The following is a 27563-nucleotide window of genomic DNA, read 5'->3' as shown; positions in this document are numbered from 1 at the left end:
GTAATGGTGGAATTGCAAGTTATGCCACCCCATGATATGGTTGGTTTTTTTTGTCTCTGCAAACTTGTATTTTTTTAAGTTTAACTTTCTGCACATTGTCAATTGATCCATATACTTGAAGTGAAGAAGCATCATCCACCCCCAAAGTAGTTGATATGAAAAATGAATAAATAATACTGATGGTTTCCCATATTAATTCAATTGAAGGTGGCTTTTTACTTCCTATCCAGTGAATCATAGTGGTGAATGCATGTTCAACATCTTTGTCTTCCTTGGGAGACTCTAAATGGCAAGCCAATCTATAATATCTACCAGGATAAACAAGGACTTGAGATCTTTTCATTTGACTATCCATTTTATGAAATCATTCAATAGGGTATAATGGATCATTACGGCCTATTATAAACAATAGTGGTATTTTTGATTGAGCGGTCAAGGAAGGATCTATTTTGGTTTCATAAAAGAAAATTATTGTAGCAAAATGAGATTGTATATCTCTAGCAAGAGTTTCAACTAAGTGAACACCTCCAAAATAAAAAATCACAATATCTAACTTCTTAGATATTCCAATTGCATAACATTCATCTAAAATCCATTTTGCAAATGTATCAATGTCACTTGCAACTCTCGTTGGTAGATGCTTTCTTCACTATTCTTCAATGTTTGTCTTTGTGCCAAGGTTTCCCTTGATATAAGTCAGGCACCAATATATTAAAGCCATTTTAAGACAAATGATAAGAAAATTCTCATGTCCTAGAATTTTCAAACCCAAAAATATCATTTTATAAGAGCATTGTTGCTTCGTTATTTTTTTACAGCTTTTAAAAGATAAGCATTGAAATTGCCATCTTCTTCTCATAAAAGAAGCTTAAGACCATTGATTAATTCAAAAATTTATTCATCACTCTCTTTCTTAAATTCAACTAGGTTATTTGAATTTTCTTTACTATAATTTTTTGTAGACTGCATATATATTTGAATTTGAACTTTTGTTCTTGACTAGGTCCTTGAATTTTGAATTGTTCAATTGTTTAATTTCAGTTCTTAGCCTGCACTTTCAAATTGATTTGAACTTGTTGAAACTATCTTGAACCAATCGAATCTATGGGAGTCGTATTGAACCAAAATGAACTCGTGAGAACCTTAGTGAACTTGCATGATCATGTTTTGAACAAATTTGAACTCTATTCAAAGTGGTTCAATGAAATGATGGGTGTTCATATGTTTAAACCTTGAGAGCTCCCTTGAACCTCAAGGAACTTCCATGTAATTTTCTAACATGAACCACTATGGACTAATATGTACACACACAAACCTAGACTTCTAAATTTAAATCATTGAACTATATCATCAAACCAACTAGTTGATAGTAACTTTATGCTTCAAGTCTATATCTTTGAGCCATTACATTTGAACCTTGAACCTAAACATTCACTTTGAACTTATACCTTCAGATCATTGAACTTTTTCCCTTATTGAACCTGTGAGCCTCTTTGAATTGTTATGAACTATTCTGAACCACTTCGCACTCAAATGCACCTACATGTACCTATGAACCTTCTTGAACCTTTGAAAGCACTGGACTACCTGCAACATTCAACTCGTCAAACCATATGAACCATTTTGAACTTGGTTCAGTTAGGTTCAAGGCCCAAATAGAACTGAGGTATACAACTCAAGTAGGGACTAAGATGGAGAAGGTTCACATTTTGAAAAATTTTAATAGGGGTCCATGTGGGGGCTAACACATGGATAGATTTTTTTTTGGCTATAATCTAATATTTATTCCTCTCAAAGATCAAAATAAGACCACATTTATAATGCCTCAGGGAACATTTTGTTGGGTCATGATGTCTTTTGGATTAAAGAATGTTGGTGAAACCTATCAATGTTTTATGACTCTTAAATTTCATGATTATATGCATAAGATCCTTGATGAATATGTTGGTGACATTCTTGCTAAATTAGTTAAATGTGAAGATTATTTGAGATCTCAAGAAAGATCTTTGAACAAATATGAAGCTACAATATGCATTTGAATCATCGCAAATGTGTCTTTAGGGTATACATTAGGAAATTTCTTGGGTTTATTATTTCTCATCATGGTATTAAAGTAGACACTAAAAAGACATAGGCTTTTGTGAATATGCCTCCTCCTAAGAGTATATCACGACTTCAAAGTTTACAAGGGAAGATCAATCTATCCAATGATTTATTTCAAACCTAGAAGATAGGACTATTCCTTTCACTTGTTTTCTTAGAAAGGATTCTAATTTCTCTTGGAATAGTGAATCTACACAATCATTTCAACAATTTAAGGATTATCTTACTAATCCCCCTGTCTTGAAGCCTGCATAATGTTAGTGTTTTAAAATGTCATGTTTCAAATATCCCAATGAGAAAAAAAGACATCTAGGTGTAGCTACTTCCCATCTACAACATATCCTTTCAGACATCGGGCCAACTATAAGGCTAGATCCTTCTTCTACTTCAGGCTCTGCAAAAACTAGGCGGGTGTACCTATAGATTCTTCATATGGTACCAGTGTTAAAAGCATACAACTAAATCTAAACAAAGAAAATAAGACCCTTGTTTTTCCTGTACTTATGCAATAACAAAGATGTGCAGTAGCAAATTGCAATTCTATGAAATCCACAAGCTGAGCGAGGGTAACACTTTTCAACTCTTCTACATGAAAGGGAAAATATTTTGATTAATGATGTTGAATATATCAACACAACCCAAGTATGCAACAAAAAACACATGCAATCTCCTAGCTGATTAGTTCCTTATCCATTGGGCATAAACTAAGTCAAAAACATACACATGGATACCTGAGATATACTTATATATTAAGATATCTAACTATCCATTCACCTTGTAAATAGACATCTATCTTCATAAAAACTCTCGTACTTATTGTAATACCCTCCTAGTGAAACTGCCACATCATCATTTCCACCTCACTATTCTCTACCATGTGTCAGCTTGTTGCTATGTCGCTATGAGATCTCAACACCACCATGTCACTAGAGACATAGCGACATTGTGATACCTATCAAACCTTGCCACTTCATTGCCCTGGTATTTGTGCCAAGCTTGAAAGCCTCTTGCCATGTGTCACTATGTGATTTGGTACCGTGCTGCCACTTGTTATCATTCTAGTAGGTCATCGGGCCACATCATCATGCCACATTGTAAAAATTTCTCACTTTATCCTTCAACCAACCATGGGCCCCACACGAGAAATCTTTGGCTTACAAAATACAAGGGTCTTTTAAGACACTATAGAATTGTGTACAAAAGTATTTAAACATTAAAATTTGCCTCTACCCACTCAATGTGGGATAAAATATTCAGACTTCCCCTTCGAAAAAAAAGTGCTCCACATCAGGTGCTCCTTTGTAGGTCATGACGAGAAACACTACCTTCTCCATTAGTTTTGCGTAGAGTAACCACCAGTTATCCACTTCATGGGATTTTTGATGGAGTTTTTGGTGTAGGGGAAGAAGAAGGGGTCGGTTTGTAGGATTTCCATGCAGTTGTCCTTCAAGAGGTTAGGGTGCAATGAGGACATTGCTCCTATCGTGGTTTTCCTTGTTGCAAGTATGGAACTACTAAAGATTGCAAATAGAGACACAGTCACTAGGAGGACAAAGTCCCAAATAGTACTACTAAGTTTCATTCAAATGGAAAAATCATCTAGATCATCCTCATCCAGCAGTTATGATCATGTCCCTTGTCTATTCACATTGAAAACCAAGGCATATTTGGTGATTCCTCTATTTACCTCATTCATTACCATGCGGGAAAAAGCCTTGTAGCATGTAGGCTCATCCTTCACCACGACTCTCAACAATGGCTACCATTTGTGCACATTTTTGCACTCCCCATGTGACATTTGGAACATTCCAAAAAAATTAATGAACACATACACTCGATCATTCTTCAACAGTTTTGCTCCAATACATTTTATTTCCCATCATCAAGATGTCTTCCTAGTTAATGGAAATAAATCATAAACCCAACAGATAGTTTGTCCCTATTCATATTCAATGTTTGGTCCTTTCACTAAAACGTGGCACTTGATAGGTATAAAACTTGGGCCTTCCTTGGTCTTTTTAAGCCCCTCTAGTATTGATTGTTTGTATAATACCACATACCCATTTTCAAAATGAAATGATGATGTGCATTTTGAAACAAACATCTTGTGCATATTTTTTAATCCTTACAAGTTCTTGTCAGATGATTTCAGTCAAGCCCCAAAGTGGGTCCAGCTAAAAAAAATCAAACTCAAACACTTGAATTCTCAAAATGATCCAATGAGCATTTAGCACTAATTAAAATTGAATTTGACCACTAAAACATCATTAAAATTCACTTTACCACTTATTTGCAAATTGTAACTTTCTGCCTGGGAGCCTTTGAGATTGACTTTTAAAATTGACTGAAACACTTGAGTGAACCTTGAAATTAGACAAGCTGATTATTTGTTCCATGTTCTTTCACCCTATCAGATCTCATGCCATTACAACACCTAGGTCAAGAAATATCGACCATCAAAGTTGCTCACTTGAAACTGCCTGCAAACAAACATGTTAGAAAACCATAAAATGCATTTGGTTTTGGCTTTGAAAATAGGTCAAATTGACACTTAGGAGCATGTAAACTAGGGCATTAGTTCATTGTCATGAGGAGAGTATAAATTTGGGATTTGGGCTCATGACAAATAATTGGGCGAATGGTCAAAGTGGGCTACTCAGATTTGCAGAACTAGGGATAGTACCATAAAAGTGATTTTCTCAAATGGAATGGACTTGGGAAAGTGTGCAGACAGATTCTTGAAGACTTGAAAACTAACACACTTAAAGAATTTTTAGAGTAGAACATAGTGGAACAATCCATTTGATTTAGGTAATTATAGATTCAAAGTTATGACATCCCAAATAGGGCTACTAATAAATCTGCATTTCTTGACACCAGTAAAACATTACAAATTGCATATAGAATTGCATTTGAAAATTGACCAAATGCATTTATCATAGGCTCAAATATAGAACATATCATCTATATAACCTCTAGAATGCAATGCAAAAGGAATTTTCTCATTTTGGTCAACTGGGTCAAAATTATAACTAGTCAAACAGGGCCTCCCAGAATTCTGAACAATTTGCATTAGCATGACATTAGTAAACAACCGACTTTAAGAGATTCAAAACCTATTCAAAACATGTCAAAATGACTTGAAATATGAAACATATGTTCTCTAATATGCATATTAAACACTTCCAAAGGGTTGAGTCATGAAACATTTTTAGGCACAAGATGTTCAATTACAAACTAGGCTACTTGCCGTTGTTTGACACTTGGGCAAAAATGCAGATTTGGACATTGCTCAAAATGAAACTCCACAAAATGACTTGGAATGATAATTTATCTTCATGGGATGCATGGATATACTGAATGCAAGATCTTAGAAACATAAAACACCTCTTAGGCCTCAAGATGACATCTAGCTACATATGCATTGAATGTGCTCATAGGGCTTAATTTTTAGAATGGTACTCAAAATCAGGGCTTCAATTTTGAGTCCCAACACACAACTTGATAATAATTTTTACCTTTATAAATCATCTTCTTTGACTTCATTAAGTATTGTTCTTATTCAACATGATGATCATGGTAAAGAGAATACTATTTATAACATAAGTTGTGCTTTGATTGATTATGAAATGCGATATACAAATATAGGGAAGCAACATTTGCCTTACTTTTTGCATGTCGGAAACCTTGACATTATCTTCTTAATGTAGAAGTCAATGTGATAGTGAAATTTGATCCTTTAAAGCATCCCTTTTCTCAAAATGGATTTTTTTGGACATCTTACAAAACGAGTGATTCTTGTGACATAATTTGACTTGAAATTTATACCTCAAAAAAATTGTTAAATGGCAAGCCTAAACTGATTGCTTAGCTAAGACTACTTCCTCACATACAATTATCACTCCTATTTATTTTCCCAATGCAAAAATATTATCTATCGATAATTATGATGTTTGGAAGATTTATTTTGATGGATCTAGGTGTAAAAATGGTGCTAGTGCAGGTGTGATTCTCATTCCTCCTAAAAAATTGTCCCTCTTTCACATAGACTCACTTTTTAATGCACAAATAATATTCTGGAATATGAAGCTCTTATTTTTGGATTACGTGAATCCTTATCCCATTAAATCAAGAAATTGAATTTTTTTGTGACTCGCAATTCATCCTGCGACAAATAAAAGGTTTATATCAAGCTAAGAATGATAACATGACAAGATACCAGGCATTGGCTCTTGATTTACTATCTAATTTTTCATCTTATGTTTTTCAATTGGTTTCTAGAAAGGATAATAGACATGATGATGCAATGTCTAGTGCAACATCTCTCTTATGTCTTGATGATAATGAGGATTTTCAATTCACTATTCATACTCTCCTGGAACATGCTGTTTCAAATATTGGTCTTGTAGTAGCTCAGAATTATAATTTACATTTTGACGAGTGGTTTTCTAATATCTTCTAGCACTTGAAAGATGGAACATTTTCATAATATTCCTCTTGTAATACTCATAATCATATGAGAAATTTTTTTTTTCGATATATCATCTTGGTTGATAATCTATATAAAAGATCTTACGATGACCATTTACTAAGGTGTCTAGGAAATAACAAAATTATGATTGCTTTACAAGAAGATCATGTTGCGTCTTGTGATGGACATTTTGGTGGAAAGTCATTCCTAAACAAATTATTGAGAATGGGATATTATTGGAATATAATGGAACAAGATTATTTTTCTTTTGTCAACAAATGTTTGCAATGTCAACAACATGGTAATCGTATTCATGCTCATGTTATTGCGCTTCGCACTTAGTTGGGCTCCTAACCTTAAGCATTTGGGCTCGAGATCTTATTGGAATGATTTCTCCTCCTTATTTACAAGGACATACATATATCTTGACAATTACTAATTATTTCCCTCTTTGCTCTACTATAGCATAAGTTGTTTGTGATTTTATCCTTCAAAATATCATTTATTAATTTGGTATACCTTCTACTATTATTTATGATGATTGTACCTCTTTCAAGAGTAAAGAAGTTAAGAAGTTCATAGGGAAATATCAAATTCATCAGTGTTTCTCTATGCCTTATTATACCCAATCTAATGGTTAAGCTAAAGCATTTAATGAAGTCATTGAGCATATCTTACGTAAAATAGTGAATAAGTATGGAAAAGATTGACATACATAGTTAACATATGCTTTATGGGCTTGTAGGACTAGAAATCATACTACACCAAGTACTTCCCCTTATAACCTTGTGTATAGTGTCAATGTTGTTATGCCTTTAGAATTATAAATTCATTCTCTTAGAGTATCTTTCGATGGGATTATTGATTGGAACACTTTTAGAGAACAATGTTTGCAATAATTAGAAATGATAGATGAATAATGAATTAATGTGTTGGAACATATACGAGCCTACCATAAATCTCTTCAAAAGTGCCATAACAAAAGATTACTCAAATGATATTTTCCTTTGGGTGATCTTGATCTTTATGAAAATCAAATGAATGCATTACTTGATAAAAAAAGGGAAATTCAATCCCAATTGGTTAGGTCCTTTTGTGGTTATTGAAGTCTATGGTTTTGGTGCCTATAAAGTTGTTGATATGGACGATGTTCCCCTTAAGGAACCTATTAATATTATGCATCTTCGTCGTTATTATGTTGATTTTGTTCATTCTCTTCTACTTATGTCTCTCCTAAAAGAACATTTTATTATGCTTTATTAACATGTAATATTTATCTTACTCAAATATTACTTTAGAAACATTAGTATTTTATTTTCTCCATTATTGTTATTATTATGTAATTAATCAATCATTAATCCTAGGAATAATAATGTCTCTCATATATCATGAAAAGTTGGTGTACATGAAGGCATCATACAAAATATGCCTTTACTATATCATTTGTCCATTTATCTTTATCTATCTCAATGCTCCATTGGGTGATGATTCTCTGATCTCTCTCGTCTATGGTGAGAGGAGGATGGCCTGTGGGATGCAATATTGTGGGTATAGCTCTTGGATAAGAAACAGTCACATATATGCTTTTGCATTACTCATAGCCCTGTCTCCAACTTCCCTATATGACACTACAATCTCTCCTTATTCTCTTGTCTCGATCTTAGCTTGCAGTGACATAAGCAAAGATAATTGAGTGTCTTCCTAGACCTCGATGTCTTCTTACCTTGTGCGGATGGGTAGGTGGTATCCTCAAATCTATAGTTAGGTCCTTTGGGGTCGCACTCACAAAGATCCTCCACTCTCTTTGTCAATGTAATTAAACCATATTTTATCATCAATATATCATTCTTTAAACAATTTCTAATCTACATCCATCATCTATTTTATTACACTTTACTTGTCTCTCCTTCAAGCTACTCTATATCTCTCTATGGTACTGAATGTGGGGGAATGGATTGAGTAATCTCTCTGCATATTCATTACCTCGGTCATGGGAGTGGGGTATCACTCTAAGAGTGCGGTCATCGTAATTGTAATGGTACAATAATAGTAAACTCTAGCTCCTCATACATCACATGATCCAATGGAGGTATCTCCTCTATTCTTTCCTTTGTAGTTGCATCCTCTATTGGGGGTTGTTGTCTCTCATCTCCTCTCTCCTTTGGCTCGAGGATATCCTTATCTCCTTCATCATACGGTGGTTGATCCTTTCCCTCCATCTTTCCATCCTCTCCTACTACCTCGTCCTCCTCTCTGCTAGCTCCTCTACATGCTTTGTAGAATGGACTTGGATTTCCTATAGGGTATTCTAATGGGAAGATGTGTTTCACTCCCTTTCTAGTCAGTAGCAGATGTATTCCTCTATTTAACCAACATATATATTTGTTCTCACCATAACATCCTCTTCCTCCTTTGTATCACTAGAAATGATATTAGGTACTATAGGATGATGTATGGCTCCAAGTCTTTGAATATATCTCACGAGCTGCAATTACTATGGCACTACACTTAGGACATCCTACTATAAGCCAAACTACCTCCATACTTGATCATAGTAGTACAACATGATCACATGAATCTATCGTCCCTCTAGGAATATCCTTCTCTATGAATATCTCATATGGTATGTAGTCTTAAGCCACTCCTCCATCTGGAAGTATGGTATCCATACTATCTCATCTCCTTGCATTCAATCGAATCTAAATCTCCAAAATAGTGTTTCTCTAAACTGCTGCATCTCAATAAGAAGATATGAATACACTCTAGGAAACCTCTACTCTAATGCCACTAGAACTCTTGTTGGCCTAGTGCATGTGAAATTCTTGAACAACCATACATATAAGACCGTACACATTGTCAAGTTATGTCTATAATATGTAGAAGTCTTCTCAACTCTAAGTACATAGTTGCTAGCATACTCCCACCCCATGCAAACACCTCTCTCTCTCTACCCCTCATACTAAATGTGTAAAAGGAGATAGAAATTATTGAAGTTGATGAAAGATCAACCCCACAGCTCCCAAGAATCACTTGCATGCAAATACCTATCACAAAAAGAGAGAAGCAAAATGCTATAGTGGTTGGAATTCCCAAATCCATAGATGAGATATTCTTGATGATCAAAAAGAGAAATTGTTATTATCAAAAGTTAATGAATTAGTTAATAATTACAAAGAAAGATCATCCTTATAAAGGAGATCGAAACCCAAAAAAGGTCTAACCTAGGTTGCATCATAATAATTAATAAAAGAATTAATTATTAGATGCCTAAAGTTTAGCTTAATCAAACTAGAGTTAATTAGGAAATATCTAATTACTTTAACACCCCCTCTTAAGATAAACTTAGGGAGTAGCTAAAAGCCTAGAAACTACTACTGAAAGTAGATTTGGGTATAGATAAACAAAGCCTGATTAGGTACCCAAGCACAACCAAATCTCTAAAAAGATGAGAAACAGAGAAAACCACATGGGAAAAACCCTACTCCAAAAAGAGATGGAAAACATGCTAAAAGAAACTAGTGAATGACTAAAGAAGCCTCCAAACTAGGGAATGCCCTAGAAGATAGGATCAAAAGATGATCATGAAGAACACTGTTGAAGCATGTAGAAGCTGCAAACTCTATCAAAAGTAATTATTGATATGAAGAACCTCCAATGAAATAAAACTTGACCAGGTAGAGAAGACTATAATTTGCATCAAATCAGGAGGCACACAAAGGTAAATAACTAAACTCGAATATACAAATGACATGAAACACCAAAGCTTGAAGAGTTGATCAATCAAACCAAGGAAGCATGAGAAACAATTGAAGAACTCCCCTAATGTTACAAGGGTGAGGTGATAGGCAACTAGAAAAGCAGGCCAAAAGAATTGCATGTCAAGGAACCATGATCAAGATGCACAAAAGAGTACATACGTGTGTACTGAAGTGATCAATCTTAGACACATCATGTGGCTAATGTCACAGAAGGGACACTCATTGGACAAAGAAAGATGACAAACAAAGACAAACATCAACCCCCCATGGCACTTTAATCAAAGTAGTGCATGTACAATAAGGCACAAGATATGGTGAATCCCAAGAACACAATAATTTGTATGAGTGCCCTCAGATGATACTACTCAAATGAGAAGGCAAAACAAGGCAAAACTACTAAGACAAAAATACAGATGCACTATGCACTTTATCTCAATGTGTTTGCAAGAATTCATATAAATAATGTCTAAATAGACCATAAAAGACATAAGACTAATATAGAAGATAGTACAAGTCACGACGAATCATCTAAAGCAACTAAATCGATTCTCAAACCTAAAACAACCAAGATATCCACCAAAATGCAAAAATGCAGAAGACTAAATAGAATGTGTCTAAAGTAGAATCTAGAAAAACAAACATCAGCATTAAAAGGAGGTTGGCAATACCTTTCCAATGATATAAATAATTCCCAAATCAGAGATTAGATGCTCAAGATATGTCCCCTAGAGTGTAAAATTGTACCCCTAACTTTGATAATAGAAAAAGCTATAAAAAAAGCATCAAAATTGAAAACTAATTGTACCACTATGATAGGTTCAAATCCAACTTTTCGTCGATATCTTGTTTTCAAAAAATAGAGTCCATATGCGCAAGATATGAGTAAGAACACGAAGGTAGGTCCAAATAGAACTCAAGGAGGTGACAAGAAAGTTGATGCAATGCTGATGTGGCATTGATGTCAGCAAGTGATGAACCCAAATTTGACAGTTAAACATTTGTCAAGGCAAAAAAAATGTCATAAAATGACCCCTACTAGAGAAAAAGTCCAACTGCCAGAAATAAGACAAAAAATAATGTTGTCGGTAAAAGAGCCAGTGCCAAAATAATCTGGTGGTCAAACCAATTTGAATCATGCCCACCAATGAGAAATTGACACCAATAAATTGACATGATTCTTTGTATGAATAAAGTTGCAACCAACAAACTCCTACCACCAAAAATCAATAGGAGGATGTGCGAAAGCCTGAGGAAGTTAGACATGATAAGCTTAAAAATAGTTGAAAGAGCCAACTAAGCCACACAAAGCTGAACAATCTACTGATGTGTCTATTCCTAACCGATGACTTGGGGTCTACTATAAAATACCTCCTAGTCATTCTAGATTTGGTGTGGCTAATGACACACATAATGGGCCCAGGATTAGCTTTTTACTAATGGGGATGCCAAAAAATGTGTGGAGCAAATATGGAGCTGCCATGCACTAAAATGAAAAAGTGTCGTTTGTTCATAAAGGTTGGAAAACCAACATCAATGCCAACAAATGCAACAAAACCAATGAGTACATAGATAACCAAATCTGCCAATAGAGATGAACCGCAATCTAAGGCGTAGTCACTGGTGGTGAACAAACAAACACATGGTCCCAAAATTATGCATCTCCAAGACTTTGGCAAAGGTGACTTGGAGTTGGGAAAACTAATATGATGGGACAAGGCACTAAGATTGCCCAAAATGGCTACAAAATTGCTAAAGAAGACTATTGGAAAGAATGTTTATGCTTGGTGGACGATGTGTGTACCATGTACATTAAGAGCTTATTGGAATGCTTGGGGCCAACAAATAAAACATGTCTTCCTTTGCCTCACATCGCAACTGCTCCCATATCTCATCCACTTCCTTGGATAAACTCCCCATTCTCAAAGGAAAATGCACCACGTTGTGCCTATGTAGGAGTAGAATTTTGGAATCCACCAAACAGGGAAGGTGTGGTCTATGTAAGGCCTACTAGTTTTCATTATGATATTATCGATGTTGAACTATTTGAAAACAAATTACTTCCAAATGCAGGTGTCATCTGGCCAAAAACATTTGGAGTTTGTTCAAAGGTTGCAGGGGTGTTTTGACCAAAAAGTGGCATGGATTGGCCAAATGTTGGTGGACCACCAAAATTCATGGTGGTGCAAGTAGAAATGGGAGACATGGAGACCACCAACAAAATCTCACACATTATTTAAAAGCAACTCCATAATTGACGCCAACTCACCACAAAGCACCAAATCACCTTGTGTTGAGCATATAGAGACCATAGTCCACGTCGAGCACACCTCCAAATATCGTTCCTTCTAATAAGAAATCACCTTGAAAGGGTGTAAAAACCATGGAGATGCACACTAGAGACGTAGCCAGAAACCCATAGACTATATGAACGGATGGAAAGAGGTGCCAAAAACAAGGCGTGATTCTTGAGCAAGGCAAGAACACAAGAGAAAAAATGGAGCACTAATTGGAAATGCCCACCAAAAGGGGTGTCGACTCCAATAGAAATGTTCTCTTTTCTTGAAAGCATTGTGCATGGTATGGGTACATGGCAATGCAAATGCAGGTTCGTCTACAACTTCACAAACATAAATGGTGCCCACAAAAAATGTGTACTCCTTAAAAAAAATTTGCTTCCAAAAACAAATTACAAGACATGTGCTCCCATACAAATCGTAGGTTTGGCATCGTTCCCCAAAAAATGAAATTATTGCCTCGTTTTGCATGTCTAGGTCAAAATGACTTGGGTGCAAAAAAAAATTGCCTTTGATTTCAACAATGTCCATATTGGATGTATTTTATATAGAAATGGGGGTTTTTGAGTGCTCTGAGCTTAACTGTGATGTTCACTTTTACTCAAAGTGCCTCGAAAATTAGTGACCCGCCATATCCAATAAAAATCCTGTTGAAAGCTCATACCTAAAAACCAATGTCAAATCTCTCAAGAATAGAATAGGGGCGTGAAGATCTGTCACTTTAATGCCATGTTGAAGTTGATGAAAGATCAACCCCACAGCTCCCAAGAATCACATACATGCAAACACCTATCACAGAAAGAGAGAAGCAAAAGACTATGGAAGTTGGAATTCCTAGATCCATAAGTAAGACATTCTTGAGGAGCAAAAAGAGAAATTGCTATTATCAAAAAGAGAAATTGCTATAACCATCATAAAAGATTGACATAAGACTACAAGAAAATACCAGAAGAGAACCACAGATAAACAAGTCGCATGGTTAAACACATCTATTTGGATTTGGCAAAAAGAACATCTTTTAAATCATCATGTTGTATAGGTTTTAAGATCGAGTATTGTCCCTACAAGCTCAATACACAAATTCATTTAAAGTATCACTCACAAACAAAATTACATGTCATAAGCCAATGAGATTAACTCGATGTGATTTAATTACCCAACTTCATCAGAAAGATAATGACATTTAAATCTTACTATATTTTTAAGAATGAATGAATCCTTTTTTAAACTCATCATTAATCTAATATAAGTAATTTTCCAAGCTTAGCAAATCTTCATTTAAATTAACTAAAAATATAATCCAAACACTTTTTAAATCACCAAATAATTTCATTAAATATATGTTAAAAAATATATTATATTAACAATTTAATAATTAAACTATAATAATATATATTTATTAAAACTATATTTTTAAAAAATAAAAAAAAGTAATATCTAATTAATATAATATTCTTTAATAATAATAAAACATAATATTAAAAATAATCATACTGCGACCACAACTCAGAAGGGCGCACACGGCCTCCACTAGGGAGGGGTGCATACGGCCAAGGCAGCTATGCACACTACCTTGTAGCATTCACAACAAGGAGGGAGGGTGGCCGGGTAACCCCCCTCTAATTTTTTATTTATTAAATTTAATGTAATAATATATATATATATATATATATATATATATATATATATATATATATAATTGATTGCAGGTACAAATCTAGAGGATAACTTTTTCAAGTGATCTCTTGGTATTATTATTATTAAAATGAATACAAAGATATTTAAATTAAAAATGACAATTCAATCTATTTTAAAATCTTAATTAAACCCTGCCATCGAAATTCATTTTCTTATCCATATTTTCTTCTGTAAACAAATGGGAAACTAATTTTTCTTTTAATCAGATATGGACAAAATGATCAAAATGACAAACATAATTTCAAATACCCAATCAAGCAAAGAGCAAACAAATCCTTTCAAATAAAATATTCAACCTTATTTTTTTTTCAAACTCTACCTCATGTTGATACCAAAAATTTGGTAACCTGTTGAAAACCCTTACTGAAAGGAAACTCTTCAAGCTGTTAGAAATTTATTCTTCTCCCAAATCCAAAATTTTCTCCCCAAAGCCTTTGTGTGTAATAATGACCCGAAAACTCTCTAATATAGAACTCTAATTACCTTTTAGGGTTTCCATCTCCACCACCTCTAAATTTGTAATTATTTTATTTAATTATTCCTTTCAAGCACACTAATTAAAAATTTTGTTTATTATTATTTATTTATTTCTCAACTTTATTATATAAAGTAAATTCATGAAAAAAATACATTTATTTATTATTTAAAAGAGCTTATAGGAAAGTTTTACAAGGATGACTAGAAATGATGGCGGTGCTCTACATTTCGAAGTCGAGCTAGGGCAGCCGTGCCCTAGCTTGTTTTTGTTTTTTTTGTGCATGCATATGTGGGGGGAAGTGTTTGGTAGTGTGGGGGAGAAAATTGGTAGCATACGTGGACTTAGACGCTGGTCTGAGCCATTTTTGGTCACCCTCCTGCAGGTAGCTGCAGGATTATTCTTTCTTGGAGGTGCCTGGGTAGAGTTTCCTAGCAATGGATAGTCCAGGCTATTGTGAGGCTATGTCTTGGGGTGAGCCTTCTAGGGTTGCACTTGATATATATCTGCATGATGCAATGGTATTACATCCATCGGGACAGGGGGTGAGGGTGTTCGATAATGCCCTCTTTTATCAAATTTTAGGAGCTACAGATTCGAGCTCGCATGGTGGATCCTGGATAACAAAGATTAACGATTGCCTTGAATGATGCAAAGAAAGACCCAAAACTAGTAATCCCTTTTGATATGATTGTTGAGGATGTTGAATACTATTCTAAGTGCTCGCTATATTCTAAATTTTTGGGATTAAGAGTATCTCTTTAATTTTTGGAAAATTGGGCTCGGAGAATTTGGGAATCAGAGGGTGAAATGGAGGTCACATTGCTTGCAAATAACTTTTTCATGGTCACATTCATTTGCCTAGCTAATCGCAATAGGGTGTTTGAGGGCGGGCCCTATTTTTACAACCAAGTTGGGCTATTTTTCAAGCCATGGCATGCAAGATTTAATTCCTCTAAGGAGCTTCCAAATCGGGTTCTAGTGTGGGTTTGGTTACCTAGATTTCCAATAGAATGTTGTTGGGAGGATGTTCTTCATATGCTTGCTTCGATGCTCGAGAAGCCAGTGGGGCCTTCAACACAAACCCTTAGTAAGAAAGTAATGACTTTTTCCCAAATTTGTGGGGAACTAGATTTGAGTAGACCATTTCCAGATGTGGTGGAAATGTGTGCAGGCTCACATTCTTGGGTGCAACAATTGGATTATGAGACCCTCCCTTTTTTATGCCGCCTTTGTCATGAATATGGCCACCTAATGCATAGATGCTTGAAGGCCAATACAGTACAGTAGCAGGCTCTGCCTCCTCCTCGTAACACTTCTGGTACTGATAAAGGGAAGAAGCCTATTTTCGGTGAGAGTATGGATGTTGAGGGTTTTGTTCAGGTTAAGGATCATAACTAAAATAGAGGTCAAAAGAGGACTCTAAGGGAGAGATAAGATGAGGATACATTTAATAGATTTGAGGTCTTGGATGAGTTGGGTTAGCAAGAAGTTAATCCTCGATTTACCAATGTAGATCAATTCGTGCTAGATTTCATCCTAGATATTGCCTCTTCCATTCTTATTCTTGCTTCACATGTGGAATCTACCATGCCTATGGTCACTGATGGGCAGGGAGGTGCTTAGATGATTATAGAGTCAATTGTTGAATTGGGACAAGGAGGAGAGGGCACTGCTCCTCCTGCATAGACTGTTGTTTTGGATATGGATAAGCATGGAAAGTCTTCTCCTCATCTGGGTATTCTTCAAAAGGATGGCAAGAAGGGGGTTTCAAAGAAAAGCGGTAAAAGTGGACATAAGAAGGACTTGGGTAAGATTAAGATGATAGGGGAGACTTTGGTGGAGTCATGATCTATAAAGACCTTGGATTCCCACATTTCAACTCCTCCAAAATGATCATTATTTCATGGAATGTAAGGGGCTTCAATAGCAGCCCTAGACAAAAAGTTGTTCAGGAATTGGTTAGAAGTCATTCTCCTAATGTTATTTTTCTTCAAGAGACCAAAGTTTTTGTTGAGGGCATGATGAGTATGGCACCTAAATTGTGGAAGAATGGTCAATGTTAGTGCGTTGGAGCTCAGGGATCTTCGGGGGGGTGTGGCATGTCTCTAGAAACCATGAAAGATTCAACCATTGTGGTGGATATCCTTTAGATCCTCCTTATCCATGGTCTCTCTGTGCCATGAGTTAGGAGAATCTTTTTTTTTCTCCAATTTCTATGCTCCCATTGATTTCCAAGGTAAGCTTCATGTATGGAATAATATTCATTTTGTTCATAGCCGATTTCCTTACTTGCCATGGATTATTGTTTGAGACTTTAATGCTATTCTTGATTTATCTACAAGACTTAAGCCCTCTTCTGTGTTATTTTGGGATAATATATCAGCTCTCAATCTTGTGGATGTCAAGCCTAGCAATGGTCAATTCACTTGGAATAATAGAAGGGTGGAGACAATTGCATTGTTGAACGCCTTGATCGGTTCTTGGTTTCTTGTTTTTGGGTGGGCGGATTGTGGTCTTCGAGTTATGAGATATTAGATTGGAGAGATTTGGATCATTGGCCCATTAAGCTAGCTATTTCTTCTACTCGGTTGTTGCCTCAGAAGCCACCTTTCAAATTCCAGCTCATGTGGTTGAGGGACCCGAACCTGTATGAGTGTGTGGCTAATTGGTGGAAGGATGGTAGACCTGCCTTTGGTACAACAATGTACACTTTTGCTAAACTCCTCCAATATGTTAAGTATTAGCTCAAACGGTGGAATTGACAATGCTTTGGAAATATTTTCCATGCAGAAAATGCAACCCAAGTTGAGTTGAATGATATTACGAGGATGATTAGGGAGGATGGGGTGTCAGAGTATTTGTTGTGAGAGGAAGCTAGGGCTTTTAAAATTGTGGAGGAATGGGAGTTGAGGGAGGAAATCTTTTGGAAATAGAAAGCTCAGATTGAATGGCTTCAAGAGGGGGATAAGAATACTACTCTCTTCTTCAATTTGATGAAGGCCAGATGACATAGTAATTCTATATCAACTTTGGTGACAGATAGGGGGGAGGTTCTCTCTTCTTCTCAGGATATTTCCAATGAAGCTGTGCAGTATTTTGCTTCTTTATTTAGGGAGGATTTGGAGGGGGACTCGATTGAAGAAGCTCAAGTCCTTTCTTGTATTCCTTCTTTGGTTTCTTTGGAAATGAAAGAGCATCTTATGCTTTCCATATCTTTGGAGGAGCTAGAGAGGACTATTTTCCAGATGAAAAAAGGAAAAGCTCCTGGTCCTGGTGGCTTTCCGATTGAGTTCTTCCAGGAATTTTGGGACATTATCAAAATAGATTTACTAGTAGTTGTTCAAGAATCCTAGAAGAAATTAGATGCTTTGGGCCCTAAACTCTACCTTCCTTGCTCTCATTCCCAAGGGGGAAGGGGTTGAACAATTAAGTCACTTTTGCCCTATCTCTCTTTGCAATGTTGTTTATAAAATTATATCTAAGTTGATTGTTGATAGGTTAAAAAAAGTGGTTGCCAATGCTAATTTCTGAAGAACAAAGTGGCTTTGTGGCAGGACGCTAGATCTTGGATGGGGTGGTGGAAGCTACTGAGACTATTCATTCCATGGCCAGCTCTAAAGACAAGGCTATGTTCATCAAGCTGGACATGGCTAAGGCTTATGACAGAGTTCGTTGGTCATTCCTCCAAAAAGTTTTGGGGGCCTTTGGTTTTGAGGAGGAATGGATTTGTTGGGTTTGGTCTGTGTGACTTTGACTTCTTTCTCAATTTTGATTAATGGGGAGCATTCTAATCTTTTTGGTGCCTCTCAGGGTCTGCAGCAAGGCGACCCCCTTTCTCCTTACTTATTTCTTCTTCTAGTAAAAGGTTTGGGAAGGTTGATAAAAAGGAATGTAGAAGGGGGCTTCATTTAGGGCTGGCAATGGGGTAGGGGCCTTCTTGTTGAATCACACCTATAGCTTGTGGATGATATGGCTTTGATGGGCATGGCTACCATTTAGGAGGATTCTAATATGCACAAGGTGCTAGATGTCTATCTTGCTACTTCAGGCCAGCTAATTAACAAAGGCAAGTCTTCCATTTTTTTCTTCAACACTCCGCCATTTATTCAAAGGAGAGTTGCTCATGTTCTCAGATTTCAAATTGGGAGTCTTCCATTGCTCTACCTTGGGATTCCTATCTTAGTGGGCAGATAGTCTAAGGATTCTTGGCAGATCATTCTGGATAAGTTCCATGTCAAAGTCACTCATTGGACCCATCGATGGCTATCCTTTGCGGGTCGGGTCCAATTGCTCCAATTTGTGGTTCAGGATCTTCCTCTTTATAGGTGTATGATTCAGGTGGTGTCGTTGAGTTTTTTTAGGGACCTAGATTCCTTAGCAAGATAGTTTTTATGGGTTGGTAGTTTATCTTCAATTAAATCGAGCCTTATTAAATGGGAGGTTGTATGTAGCCCAAAACAGTTTGGTGGTCTTGGATTACGACAATCAATGCTAATTGGTACTGCTCTAGCAGCCAAATTGTGTTGGCGATGGTGTGTGGAATAGGACTAGGTATGGGCTAGAATTTTGACTCAGAAGTGCTTTCTAGGGATCCCCCAGAAAGATATCCCTTGGTATAGCTTGTTTAGGAAGGGTTCAGTGATTTGGAATACCCTCAAGAAAGGGGTTACACTCATTAAAGGTGGCCTTTTCTGGATATGCAAGAGTGGGTCAGAGGCACATTTCTGGCATGATGCTTGGGATGGCTACCCTCCCATGGTTGATTAATATCCTCATTTGTGCATATTGTCTCAAAGGTTTTGTGAAGCTAGATGGTCAAAGGTGAGCGACTTTAAGTCCTTTTCCCTTTAGGGGTAGATGGTGGAGGCAAGATGGAAGAACCCAGAGGAATGACCAATTTTAGGTTTGGAAATGAAGTGCGTGGAACTACATTACATTGTTTATGGCTAAAACTGTAACACCCTTATGGATGATGATGTATTGGCCTGGTCCCCTAACCCCAAGGGTGCTTACACTGTTCATTCTGGGTATCAAGAGTTGCTCTTCTAGCAACTTGTTTGGGGGGGGGGGGAGGTTCAATGGTGGAAGAAAGTTTGGAATAAGTTTTCTTGGCCAAAGTGTAACTGCTTTATTTGGACTTTGGTATGGAATAGATGCTTGACTTGGGACAATATCCAGAAGAGGGGTTTTTCTGGCCCTTCATGGTGTGTTCTCTATAGTAGTGGGGAGGAAGACTCTACGCATTTGTTCTTTCATTGCTCTTTCACCCTACAGCTCTGGCATTTCTGGTGGGGTGTTTGGAGGCACCCATGCATTCATGCCTCCTCCCTGGAAAAGTTTTGGATGAGTCTTGGGAGACCCCTAGCCTTGGCTCCCTTCTTGCAGGATGTTTGGTATGTTGGACCTATCTTTCTACTATGGCAAGTTTGGTTGGAAAGAAATAGAAGAATCTTTCAAGGTGAAAAATTGGAGATTCAATAGGTTTGGCTTAAAATTCTGAGAATGATCTGAGATACTGTTAAAACTAAGAGTCATATTGTCTTGCCACTTGAGAAAAGTGATACTGATATGGTCGATAGGTTGGGAATATAGGGGATATCTCTAGCATTAGCTTGTGTCAGGAGAGGCAGATGTGCGAAGCAAAAAGTTCAAAGGATGGGGAGATGGCTACTCCCTCTGGCTAGTTTTTTGAAAATTAATACAGATGGCTCTTCTAAGGGCAATCTAGGTCCAACTAGGATTGGCAAGATTGGTAGGGATTCTTCTGGATTAGTGGTTTTGATCTTCTCGACTAATAAAGGGATGCAAACTATTAATATGATGGAAGGTTTGGCTATCCTATATGCTTTGAAGTGGGCTTATGCTCTTGGGTGGCGTAAGGTGATTTGTGAATCTAACTCTTAGGTTCTGGTTAATCTTCTCCTTGAGAGGAAGATCTTGAATGTTAGCTGGCAGTTGTCTATGATATTACAGGTTATCTCTTTGATGGATTTAGTGTCTTATGCCCATATTCCAAGGGAGTGGAATAGGGCAGTTGATAGTCTGGCAAAATGGGCATCTAAAAATTTAGAAGTGGGGAAGATTGATGAATGGGAGCAAATGCCTTGCGATTTATGTTAGGAATTGGAGAGGATTCTTATTGAGGATGTAAGTGGAATTAGGGAGGGATGATCTAGTTCTTGTGTTTGTGTGGTCTCGGGTGGTTCCTGGGGCTTTGGCCCTTTGCTATTTTGTAATTTTTTGTTCTAAAGTTCAATAAAGTTTTTACCTCTTTTTAAAAAACAAGAAAAAAGAAAAAAGAAAAAAGAAAGAGCTTACAATGCAACGATAAATTATGAGCTTCTTATATCAAGGCCTTGGTTGTTTACCAATAAAAAAAATTAAAAAATTATGAGCCTCTTATTAGAGAGGTCTTGGTTTTGAATCTACTCACGCTTAACAAAAATAATAACAATTAATCACAATACATAATAATTAATCTTGGCTTCGGCCTGTTACCAATTGAAATAAATATTTAAAGATAACTTAAGCGCATTATTTAAATGCCACAAAATTGTTTTAAATTTTTATTAATTAAATAATAATGCTACACAGTATTTAATATTTAATTTCTAAAATCTTTTAATGTAGTTTTTCTAAATTAGGACTTTTAAATTAAATATTTTAATTTAACAAAAAATCCATATAATTCCAATGATGAAACATCGTCCTATTTAACATTTTTTCATGAAATAAAATAAAATAAAATAAAATAAAATAAACTTTAATAAATCAATATCAACGATCAATCCAAGTATCATAAATAACTAGTCTATTAGGCAAATCACAAAGTCCAACCACAAAAAGTGCATAAGGAAAATCAACTAAAGCAAAAGTCAAACCACATATGTATGAAAGACTCATGGGTTTCAAAAGGGGTAAATAGTCAATTACAAGTTCTCCTTGCAAGACAAGTCTTTGGGCTATGGCTAGGATTGGACCTGATCATTATCTTCCCATTCTTACCATTTGAGTATTGTAATAGGGCACACTTATCCTAGCAAATCAAGGAATTCAATGTTTGGTACTTGCATCTAACATAAGAGACGACCATGCACACACACACACACACACACACACACACACACACACACACACTGTGTGTGTGTGTGTGTGTGTGTGTGTGTGTGTGTGTGTGTGTGTGTGTGTGTGTGTGAACTAAATAGGTAATGACAAGGAGTGGTACATGTTGGAAATAATCAAGACTAGCTAGGTTACTGATAGGGGAGGGGTGAATCAGTAACCTCTAAAACTTTAAATTAATTTCAACACTTAATCCATTCGCCATTCATTCATCTAATCTACTGCATGCATAAGAAAAGATAAACATTAATAATACATGAACACAATATTTTGGTGACGTGGAAACCTTCCAAATAGAAATTAAAATTGGGGTGGGGATGATACCCACAAAACTTCACTACTGCAATATAAAGTTGGCCTATTAGAGCTTACATTGACCACTTCTGATGATCTGCCCTGTTAAGAGCAATTTGGACTGCCAGATCCACTTTGTTAGAGGTTTTTGCAAACATACAATGAAGTATGCACTCTGTTAAGAGATTTAAACCAAGACTGTTAAGTCTACCCTGTTAAAGGATTTGGAAAACTGATTCACTTGTCAAGATGAAATAGTGGATCTGACTTATAACTTGATTGCTAATTAGATCCTTGAAGTACAAATCACCTCTTGTGACTGATATAACTTTACTGCTCCTTGATGACCTTGCTGTATATTCTGCTCTGTTGTTGATTCGCATTCACTCTTCTCAAAATATCACATTTCCATTCCTTGATCATACTCATGCATCCATTGCAAATGATACAATACATTACATGTATACCATTACAATATTTTCAAATACAAGGTCAGCTAAAACACAAGTGAACAAAATATTACTGAGTTGTCCAAATAGTAGAAAACTTAGGTTCTAAAGCTGACTCGGTGAACTTCTAATACTCGGCATCCACTGCATTACTCAGCATTGTCATGCACTTGGTAGAAATAAAAGCTCAGTCCATACTAATCACACAATGTAGCTTCAAACTCGGTAACCACCAGAGACTCAGTAGATATTGAATCCTTCGTTTACTCAATAAACATTATACATCCATCACTTGGTAGACATTAGCTTCACATCACACAAACTAATAACTCGGTAGATACTGTGAAGCTTGGTGACCACTATCTGCTAGGTGAACACTGTATGCTCGGTAAACATTGCTGGACTGCACACTCACTCGATAGCTTCAGGAATGCTCGGTGTGAATTGAGAAACATGGTTAACACTGGATTGCTCAGTATAAATTGTAGATTGAGTGATGAGCTCGGTAACCCTATAGGATTGAATAAGTGTTGTCACTAATGACAAATGTAACATAATGCCAACAATCTCCCCCTTTGGCATTAGTGACAAAAACACTTATGAGCCAAGAGTTATGTACATTGACATACTGATTTCTTGATTTTTCAAAATTGATCTTTGTTAAGCTGTTGTACATACATATCTCCCCCATACATATGGAATAATATATACATAGCCTTACTTTGTACATATATCAATCTATTTTCTCCCTTATTCTCTCCACGAGTCTCTTATCATCTCTTACTATCTCTCACTCCCCCTTTTTGACAATGATGCCAAAGAGTTATACAATAGATTCAAAAAGAGATACCAAAATGTGAGAGAAATTCAGAGTGTACCTTGACAATAAGAACCAATGTCTTATCCCAGTTGTCTTGCAAAATTTTGTAGGTGGAGAGTGCCACTTGGACTTCTGCAGAAAGTTCAATCATATGATCTGCTATGGATAAATTGTTATCCTAGACCAATGTCTTTGAATATGCAATGTGTTTCTACACTGAGTCCATAACTAGAAGGATCATGTTTTGTATATCAATTAGTGTGGATATGATCCTGGCTTCCTCTCTTAGTAATTATGCCTGCATTTCGGACAAAAATCTCACCTTGATGTGATGTGCTGAGCTTGAACTAGGGTCAAGTTGTAGCCTTTGAGCACTTGCCTTCAAATCTACATCAATCTTAATTTTTCCTTGATTTCCTTGGTAAACTCAGTAACATCACAAAGCTTTCCAAAAAGTGATGTTACATTGGTGAAAGATTGTTCAAGATTTCTCAAAATTGAAGATAACTCTACTTGGTTAATAGCAATGTGCTCAAGCACCTTATTATCAAATCTTTTCTCTACCTTCTCGATTAACTTTTATTGGCCAAAAGTATCTTCATTGAACTTATTTATAGCTTCTTCCAATTTTAGGAAAATGTGTTGTGATGAGTCCACATCAACACCTATAGCCTCAGTTATTATATTTTTAGCATTTTCAATTATTGTAAACTCTCTATCTCTCTCAACTCTTAGTTGCTTCTGCCTTGCTTTTGGCTCCAAAAGCTTACTGACTAGTCTCATTTCATCAACTATGGCAGTGTCCAGATCCAACTTGGGAATGATAATTTCTTTGTCCAAATCAATTTCTTCATCAATTTCCTTCCTAGTAAGCAGAAGTTTTAGAGGAGTCCTTGGTTTTACTTCAGAGCTTACTTCCTTGGACTTAGAAATGAAAACAATAGAAGAAATTGTTGGACTTGCAATAAAAACTTGAATGGGTCCAACTGTAGGAAAACTAAAAGAAGAGCTAACTATATCCAAAACTGATGTGCTTCCCAAAAATGAAGTAACAATAGGTGGTGTACAAACTGGAGTACTTACAACTGAAGAACTAACTATAACAAAAGTTGGTGCTATTAAAGTTGTGGTAGAAAAAACTGTTGAACATGATGGTAAACTTACTATACATGTTACTGAAGAAGTTGACACAATAGTGGAACTGGATGCCTCACACACTGCTGATGTAGATGACTCAAGAGCTGATGAAGAGGGTTGCAGCTCGGTAGATGAAGCGGTAGACACTTCCATTGCAGATACCTGGAGCTATGAGGTAGCAAATAATGATTGTGCAGATGATATATCTGAAGTGGTTGCAATCACACTTACTAAAACTAACTCCAACCCTGATGATGCAGCAGTCTTAGGTGGAGAATGAGGAAGGGAAGCAATGACTTGTGCTGCTATTCTCATTAGATTGCTTTCTTCATCTTCTTCCTTGTTTTCCTCTTCAACTTCTTCCTCTTTCTCTTCATCATCATCCTTCATCAATTCTTGACATTCCTCAACATCAATGGTAACACAAGGTGTTTTATCTTCTTCTTTATCATTACTATCATCATCATCATCCTTAATCTCTACTGGATCATCATTGGGTTTATGCAGATGATAGATGTTCTTCCACATGTTTGTTGCATCTCTAACAACATGCTCAATATCTTTGATTAAGATCAAACATGTATGGAATCTAATCATCATTTTACCTTCATTTTCTTTCATGGTTGCTTTCACTTCTGCATTTGAAAGATTTGGGAGCAATTGCCTCAGTGATTGCTCATAGATGTCTTTTGTTGTCTGTACAATAGATTCCCACCTTGGCTTTAATTTGGCTAACAATTCATCAAAAATTTGAGGAGCAATCTGATCAGGGGAATATTTCCATTTTCCCATTTTGTTGAGTACCAACTCCTCAATCTGCATCTTTTCAGCATCAGTCCTTGTTTCAAATTTTAGGGCCTTGAAATTTGTGATGCTCGCTCCTTCTTCCAACTGTTTCAACCTTTCCAGGAAGGTAAGTGGGGGCTTGCTGAACACAACTTCAGTCCCACCTTTCTTTTTGGATCTCCTAGCAAATACAACTGTGGAGGCCTTGGGTGGCTTGGTAATGATTACCCTACCCTTCTTCTTCACTGGCTCTGCCTCCTTTTCAGATTCATGTTCTTCTTCTTCTTCAGATTCCTCAATATCTTCACCTTTACCCTTAGTAAGCATTAGAGAAGCACTTGCAATTTTCAACTTGGCTACCTTCCTTTTTCCTTTGCTAATAGCCTAGGGTAGCTTGATTTCAAGCTCAATTCGGGCTTTAGCTTCATCATATGTTCCAAAAACTAGTAGCTTTGGATCTACTGGTTCATTTACCAGTACTTCAATGATGTCTCTAGTTTCATCAATATTAACCTCACATGGAAGAGGTTTCACCCATGCAACTCTGGGCTTGACTGCCTAAATATAAACTCTATCACAGTCAACCATAAAACATACATTATCTTTGTAATCCTCAACAAGTTTGGGAGGAATCCTAAACCTGTTGTTCATCTTTTCCTTGAAATCTTTAGAGTATTCATCCATAATGCTATCAAAATTTATACCCATTTTTGCAATGAATTCATTTATTTGATACAAAATTGAAACATCTTTTCTCCATACAACAAAACCTTTTGATGGGAAAAAATTTTGTACATAAAAGAAAGACATGTCAACAAAGAACCAAATTTGCAAGGGTTGTTCTTTGATGTCCTAATACTGTCCATATTCTTGTTTAATTGCTTCAACATTAACTCTGACAGATCAAATTCTAAGTTTTTCTTCACAACCTTATATGCTAAATCAACTGCCTCGCACGGCACACTGTTCAAACGACTAGAGCTGTAAATCTTGCGGGCAATGACATGAATACCAAACCTTAATTCAACGTCAAATATAGTGCTAATCTTTAAACCTCTATCGTCCCACTTGGCTAGGGTTATCTTTTGAAGTTCATCTCAACCTAGGGTTTTGGTAGATTTGGCTTTGCTCAGTATGGGAAGATCTGTAACCTTGTGAATCATTTTATTAGTGATCAATACAGGCTGCTCTAACCATAATTGTCCATTGTGCACACGAATGAGAATGTAACTAATCCACTTAATCTGAAAGCTCCTTGGCATATGCGGGATATGATTTAATCCTTTGGCTTCTAAGTGCTTATGCTTGGGTTTCAACGAACCATCAACACACATCTCTCCTAAGGCACTATCCATCTCTAGGGTTCCAATCTCTTGAACATAACACTAAAAATGAGTGCAAATATCATTAATTAGGAGTACCTTGGGAGGAATTTGTGATTGAGTTCCATTAGGGACCAGAGATTCTGCAACTGCTGGCACTATCTTGAAGTTAGGTGCTTTCCATTCCACACCTTTTACCAACATCTCAGATGCTCTTTTGACCTTGCTGCTACTGCTGCTTTCGGATGCCATTGCTGCTCGATAAATGATAGAATTTATTTTTTGAACAAATTCTTCGCTGCAAACTTGCTCGAAATTGCTTGGATGCACCTAGAATCGCTTAACTCTGTGTACACTGAAGTCGTGATGAAAAATGAAGTCAATTTTTTGCCCTTTTGATGAAAATTTATCCATTAATGCTAGGTACCATAATGATGCAGTACGTGACAAACTATCATCCACTCACTAGTTCGATAGAAGCTTGTGACTCGGTGATCGAACAAGACTTTCATTACTCTCGACCTAGCTCGGTTGAGTCAATGACCAACCTTGCTCAGTGAATGCTAATTTCTTGTGATCCCTTTGTATCTAAAATACTAATTTGGATCTTCTACTTTCTTGCATTTGGAACTGCTCGAGATACAGCTTGAAGATACAATTCTAGTTCCTCCTTTAACAATCTAATTGGAAATGGTGGAGTCACCCACTTCTTGAGTGACATGGCCATTATTTGAACTATTTTGCTTGGTAGATTTAGGAATCCACTGTTGTCTCATCTACTTCCTGATGTTATCAGCTTTAGCTTTATTTTCATCTTCAACCTTTCCCATG

At 36.3% G+C, this 27563-nt stretch overlaps 1 pseudogene; it reads right to left on the bottom strand.

The window, feature by feature from the left end:
- Window positions 1-19: 19 nt before the first annotated feature.
- LOC149537564 (uncharacterized) lies at window positions 20-26984 on the bottom strand (annotated as a pseudogene).
- Window positions 26985-27563: the final 579 nt, after the last annotated feature.

This window comes from Cupressus sempervirens, chromosome 9, assembly GCF_028749045.1.
Source record: "Cupressus sempervirens isolate cs-2001-9-10 chromosome 9, ASM2874904v1, whole genome shotgun sequence".
NCBI lineage: Eukaryota > Viridiplantae > Streptophyta > Pinopsida > Cupressales > Cupressaceae > Cupressus > Cupressus sempervirens.
Note: the sequence above shows the minus strand (reverse complement) of the source record. Positions and strands in the feature narration are given on the sequence as shown.